We start from the raw sequence: 7,500 nt of genomic DNA on the forward strand, positions 1-7,500 counted from the left end.
TGTATATCTTATTTTTCTAAAGTGGGAATTATTGCATCTTTAACACTGACTGATTTCCATTACATATGATTGCCATATATATTCAACAGTTACTGAGAAATACCAGGTAAATAGCTTAACATAATATTTAACAGGACTGTAGCAATGATGATTTAAAAGGATACCCTTCTTGAATTAAATAAGCAAGAAATAGTTACCAATTTTAAAACTATGTTGTTTAATTATTTTATCTTAAGACCTATAAATTCTAAAGATAAAATAATAATCTGCAAATTTAGACTATTAAACTATAGGGTATATCATTCTGCTTAGTTTACCTGAGTCCTGTTAGCACCTATTGTGATTTTACATGGAATAGTATGATGAACAATGAAAACCTGCAGGGGTATACTATGGTACCATATACATTTTGTAAAAATATACATTTACATATAGGAACAGTAGTTTAATCATCATAGATATGTGAGAGTTTTCAGTAAATGCTGGAACAAGGATTAATTGACTCATTGTAAAGGTACTTGTTAGTAACCTTTATATGGTTATGTTCTATTACAAACTAAATTATAGCAATCGGCTTTAGTTCTGTTATTTTAAGATGGAGATTCTCTAGATGCAATTGTGCCTCTGGTATCTGATGTCAGTCATGGCTCTGCTTTTTGCATTTGGTATCAGTCATTCCTTTTTGTGATACCTGTTAACAAGAAAAATATAAAAACATAATTTATGTAAGAACTTACCTGATAAATTCATTTCTTTCATATTAGCAAGAGTCCATGAGCTAGTGACGTATGGGATATACATTCCTACCAGGAGGGGCAAAGTTTCCCAAACCTTAAAATGCCTATAAATACACCCCTCACCACACCCACAATTCAGTTTAACGAATAGCCAAGAAGTGGGGTGATAAGGAAAAAGTGTGAAAGCATATAAAATAAGGAATTGGAATAATTGTGCTTTATACAAAAAAATCATAACCACCACAAAAAAAGGGCGGGCCTCATGGACTCTTGCTAATATGAAAGAAATGAATTTATCAGGTAAGTTCTTACATAAATTATGTTTTCTTTCATGTAATTAGCAAGAGTCCATGAGCTAGTGACGTATGGGATAATGACTACCCAAGATGTGGATCTTTCCACACAAGAGTCACTAGAGAGGGAGGGATAAAATAAAGACAGCCAATTCCTGCTGAAAATAATCCACACCCAAAATAAAGTTTAATGAAAAAACATAAGCAGAAGATTCAAACTGAAAACGCTGCCTGAAGTACTTTTCTACCAAAAACTGCTTCAGAAGAAGAAAATACAACAAAATGGTAGAATTTGGTAAAAGTATGCAAAGAGGACCAAGTTGCCGCTTTGCAAATCTGATCAACCGAAGCTTCATTCCTAAACGCCCAGGAAGTAGAAACTGACCTAGTAGAATGAGCTGTAATCCTATGAGGCGGAGTCTTACCCGACTCAACATAGGCAAGATGAATTAAAGATTTCAACCAAGATGCCAAAGAAATGGCAGAAGTTTTCTGGCCTTTCTAAAACCGGAAAAGATAACAAATAAACTTGAAGTCTTTCGGAAAGACTTAGTAGCTTCAACATAATATTTCAAAGCTCTAATAACATCCAAAGAATGCAACGATTTCTCCTTAGAATTCTTAGGATTAAGACATAATGAAGGAACCACAATGTCTCTACTAATGTTGTTGGAATTCACAACTTAGGTAAAAATTCAAAAGAAGTTCGCAACACCGCCTTATCCTGATGAAAAATCAGAAAAGGAGACTCACAAGAAAGAGCAGATAATTCAGAAACTCTTCTGGCAGAAGAGATGGCCAAAAGGAACAAAACTTTCCAAGAAAGTAATTTAATATCCAATGAATGCATAGGTTCAAATGGAGGAGCTTGAAGAGCACCCAGAACCAAATTCAAACTCCAAGGAGGAGAAATTGACTTAATGACAGGCTTTATACGAACCAAAGCTTGTACAAAACAATGAATATCAGGAAGAATAGCAATCTGTCTGTGAAAAAGAACAGAAAGAGCAGAGATTTGACCTTTCAAGGAACTTGCGGACAAACCCTTATCTAAACCATCCTGAAGAAACTGTAATATTCTCGGTATTCTAAAAGAATGCCAAGAAAAATGATGAGAAAGACACCAAGAAATATAAGTCTTCCAGACTCTATAATATATCTCTCTGGATACAGATTTACGAGCCTGTAACATAGTATTAATCACAGAGTCAGAGAAAGCGTTCAATCTCCATACCTTTAAATTTAAGGATTTCAGATCCTGATGGAAAAAAGGACCTTGAGACAAAAGGTCTGGTCTTAACGGAAGAGTCCACGGTTGGCAAGAGGCCATCCGGACAAGATCCGCATACCAAAACCTGTGAGGCCATGCCGGAGCTACCAGCAGAACAAACGAGCATTCCTTCAGAATCTTGGAGATTACTCTTGGAAGAAGAACTAGAGGCGGAAAGATATAGGCAGGATGATACTTCCAAGGAAGTGATAATGCATCCACTGCCTCCGCCTGAGGATCCTGGGATCTGGACAGATACCTGGGAAGTTTCTTGTTTAGATGAGAAGCCATCAGATCTATTTCTGGAAGTTCCCACATTTGAACAATCTGAAGAAATACCTCTGGGTGAAGAGACCATTCGCCCGGATGCAACGTTTGGCGACTGAGATAATCCGCTTTCCAATTGTCCATACCTGGGATATGAACCGCAGAGATTAGACAGGAGCTGGATTCCGCCCAAACCAAAATTCGAGATACTTCTTTCATAGCCAGAGGACTGTGAGTCCCTCCTTGATGATTGATGTATGCCACAGTTGTGACATTGTCTATCTGAAAACAAATGAACAACTCTCTCTTGAGAAGAGGCCAAGACTGAAGAGCTCTGAAAATTGCACGGAGTTCCAAAATATTGATCGGAAATCTCACCTCCTGAGATTCCCAAACCCCTTGTGCCGTCAGATACCCCCACACAGCTCCCCAACCTGTAAGACTTGCATCTGTTGAGATTATAGTCCAGGTCGGAAGAACAAAGAAGCCCCCTGAACTAAACGATGGTGATCTGTCCACCATGTCAGAGAGTGTTGTAAAATCGGTTTAAAGATATTAATTGAGATATCTTTGAGTAATCCCTGCACCATTGGGTCAGCATACAGAGCTGAAGAGGTCGCATGTGAAAACGAGCAAAGGAGATCGCATCTGATGCGGCAGTCCTAAGACCCAACATTTCCATGCATAAGGCTACCAAAGGGAATGATTGTGACTGAAGGTTTTGACAAGCTGATATCAATGTTAAACTTCTCTTGTCTGACAAGGACAGAGTCATAGACACTGAATTTATCTAGAAACCTAAAAAGGTTACCCTTGTCTGAGGAATCAATGAACTGAATGGTAAATTGATCCTCCAACCATGAAATTGAAGAAACAACACAAGTCGATTCGTATGAGATTCTTCGAAAATGAGAAGACTGAGCAAGTACCAAGATATCGTCCAAATAAGGAAATACCAAAACCCTATTCTCTGATTACAGAAAAAAGGGGCACCGAGAACCTTTGAAAAAAATTCTTGGAACTGAGGCTAGGCCAAACGGTAGAGCCACAAAACTGGTAATGCTTGTCTAAAAAGAGAATCTCAGACACTAAAAGTGATCTGGATGAATCGGAATATGCAGATACACATCCTGTAAATCTATTGTAGACATATAATGCCCTTGCTAAACAAAAGGCAGGATAGTCCTACAGTAACCATCTTGAATGTTGGTATCCTAACATAACGATTCAATAATGACAGATCCGGAACTGGTCTGAAGGAATTGACCTTCTTTGGTACAAATGAAGAGATAAAATAAAACCCCAGCCCCTGTTCCAGAACTGGAACTGGCATAAATACTCCAGCCAACTCTAGATCTGAAACACATTACAGAAATGCTGAGCCTTTGCTGTGTTAACTGGGACACGGGAAAGAAAAGAATCTCTTAGCAGGAGGCCTTAACTTGAAGCCAATTCTGTACCTTTCTGAAACAATGTTTCTGAAACCAGAGATTAAGAACGGAATTGATCCAAATTTCTTTGAAGAAAACGTAATCTGCCCCATACCAGCTGAGCTGGAATAAGGGCCGCACCTTCATAGGTACTTAGGAGCTGGCTATAGGTTTCTATAAGGCTTGGATATATTCCAAACTGGAAATAGTTTCCAAACTGATACCGCTCCTGAGGATGAAGGATCAGGCTTTTGTTCCTTGTAAGGAAAGGAACTAAAATGATTATTTACCCTGGAAAGAAAGGGAAAGCAAAGATGACTTAGAAGACATGTCAGCATTCCAAGTTTAATCCATAAAGCTTCTCTAGCTAAAATAGCTAGAGACATATACCTGACATCAACTCTAATGATATCAAAAGATGGTATCACCAATAAAATTATTAGCATGTTATAGAATAATAATAATGCTATAAAATTATGATCTGTTACTTGTTGCTCTAAAGCTTCTAAAAGTTGAAGCTGCAGCAACATCCGCTAAAAATATAGCAGGTCTAAGAAGATTACCTGAACATAAGTAAGCTTTTCTTAGAAAGGATTCAATTTTCCTATCTAAAGGATCCTTAAATGAAGTACTATCTGCCGTAGGAATAGTAGTACATTAGCAGGAGTAGAGATAGCCCCATAACCTTAGGGATTTTTGTCTCAAAAAACTCTAATCTGTCAGATGGCACAGGATATAATTTGCTTAAACGTCTAGAAGGAGTAAATAAATTACCCAAATTATTCCATTCCCTGGAAATTACTTCAGAAATAGCATCAGGGAGATAAAACACTTCTGGAATAACTACAGGAGATTTAAAAACCTTATTTAAACGTTTACATTTAGAATCAAGAGGACCAGAATCCTCTATTTCTAATGCAAATAACACTTCTTTAAGTAAAGAACGAATAAATTCCATCTTGAACAAATACAAAGATTTATCAGCATCAACCTCTGAGACAGAAACCTCTGAACCAGAAGAACCATTATCAGTATCAGAATGATGATGTTCATTTAAAAATTCATCTGAAAAAAGAGAAGTTTTAAAAGACTTTTATGTATACTAGAAGGAGAAATAACAGACATAGCCTTCTTAATGGATTTAAAAAATAAAATCTCTTATGTTATCAGGAACACTCTGAAAATTAGATGTTGACGGAACAGCAACAGGTAATGTAACAGTACTAAAGGAAATTTTATCTGCATTAATAAGTTTGACATGACATGCAATACAAATAACAGCTGGAGAAACAGATACCAAAAGTTTATAGCAGATACACTTAGCTTGGTAGCTCCAGCACTGTGCAGTGACTTTCCTGAAGTAACTTCTGACTCAGTTGCAACGTGGAACATCTTGCAATATGTAAAAGAAAAAAACAACATATAAAGCAAAATTGATCAAATTCCTTAAATGACAGTTTCAGGAATGGGAAAAAATGCCAAAGAACAAGCTTCTAGCAACCAGAAGCAATAAAAAATGAGACTTAAATAATGTGGAGACAAAAGTGACGCCCATATTTTTTCGCGCCAAATAAGACGCCCACATTATTTGGCGCCTAAATGCTTTTTGGCGCCAAAAATGACGCCACATCCGGAACGCCGACATTTTTGGCGCAAAATAACGTCAAAGAATGACGCAACTTCCGGCGACACGTATGACGCCGGAAACGGAAATAGAATTTTTGCGCCAAAAAAGTCCGCGCCAAGAATGACGCAATAAAATGAAGCATTTTCAGCCCCCGCGAGCCTAACAGCCCACAGGGAAAAAGTCAAATTTTAAGGTAAAAAATGTTAAATTAAAATGCATTATCCCAAATATGAAACTGACTGTCTGAAAAATAAGGAAAGTTGAACATTCTGAGTCAAGGCAAATAAATGTTTGAATACATATATTTAGAACTTTATAAACAAAGTGCCCAACCATAGCTAGGAGTGTCACAGAAAATAAGACTTACTTACCCCAGGACACTCATCTACATATAGCAGATAGCCAAACCAGTACTGAAACGAGAATCAGCAGAGGTAATGGTATATATAAGAGTATATTGTCGATCTGAAAAGGGAGGTAAGAGATGAATCTCTACGACCGATAACAGAGAACCTATGAAATAGACCCCTTAGAAGGAGATCACTGCATTCAAATAGGCAATACTCTCCTCACATCCCTCTGACATTCACTGCACGCTGAGAGGAAAACCGGGCTCCAACTTGCTGCGGAGCGCATATCAACGTAGAATCTAGCACAAACTTACTTCACCACCTCCATCGGAGGCAAAGTTTGTAAAACTGAATTGTGGGTGTGGTGAGGGGTGTATTTATAGGCATTTTAAGGTTTGGGAAACTTTGCCCCTCCTGGTAGGAATGTATATCCCATACGTCACTAGCTCATGGACTCTTGCTAATTACATGAAAGAAATGTAAATCTACACATAATATATACATTAAACTAACTTGGGGTTTGGTCTGTCCTGTATCTGTCTTACAAAATAAAATGGTGTTTGAATGGCATACGTTTTTCAATACTCAATTCAGGTACAGACTATTTTGTTGTTAACGTTTAGCAAATAAGAGTGCCCAAATGGGAACACTCTGTTTCCAGTAAGTGACCCTCTCCCCCCCATGGGCACGATTGTTGCTTAAAACAATTTTCTTTAAAGAAATGGGGATAGCTAAATATATTTGGGACCAAATGGTATATTACTATCAGGAATGACACCAATATCAATGCACTCACCGTAGTTGAAGGCATACTTCCTATTTCTTTTATGTCCATAGATGAGCGTTTGCAGTGAGAATGATCTTATATTCTGCATTTAATTCTGGGTGACCATGTGATACATCCAAGCACTAAGTGTATTTTTGTTTATCCAAAGAATGTAGAAAAATACATTCACAGTGTGGATAGTGTTTACACAGCATCAGTGTAAAACTATTGACTGTGTCCATTATGTTTACCCATTTGTTGCTCTGTAAATCATTTTTTAAAGCATTTAGCTCTTGAGGATTTTACATTTCTAGGCCTTTTTCTGGTGGATTATTTGCGTTTTTGAAAGTTGCAGAATTGTTGGTTGTTTTAGGGGATTGTGTGTCAAAGGTTTGAAAATTAGTCAGGCATGCTGTTAGATGTCTCACACTTATATTTTCTAACTGTGTATTCTGACCACCAGTAGGACACACAGATATTACAACAGCAGGGGATTTATTTATGTTTTTAAATTCTCCATTGCCACTATATACTGTATCCATAATAATGGAACAGTCCCCTGTGAGTTTGCTATTAGCTTTACTTGTGGCAAGAGGAAAATCATAGCTGAATTGGCTAGATGAAATGCATTCCCCACCACTCCTTACTGTAGCATTATTGTCTGTTAAACATGCAAATGTGAAGGTGGAGGAATCATCATTATTTTTAGCACAAATAACTGAAGTGCTTTGCTGCAGCACATTAAAGCACTTGGAATTTT

The sequence above is a fragment of the Bombina bombina genome, chromosome 6 (genome assembly GCF_027579735.1).
Source record: "Bombina bombina isolate aBomBom1 chromosome 6, aBomBom1.pri, whole genome shotgun sequence".
NCBI classification, from domain to species: domain Eukaryota; kingdom Metazoa; phylum Chordata; class Amphibia; order Anura; family Bombinatoridae; genus Bombina; species Bombina bombina.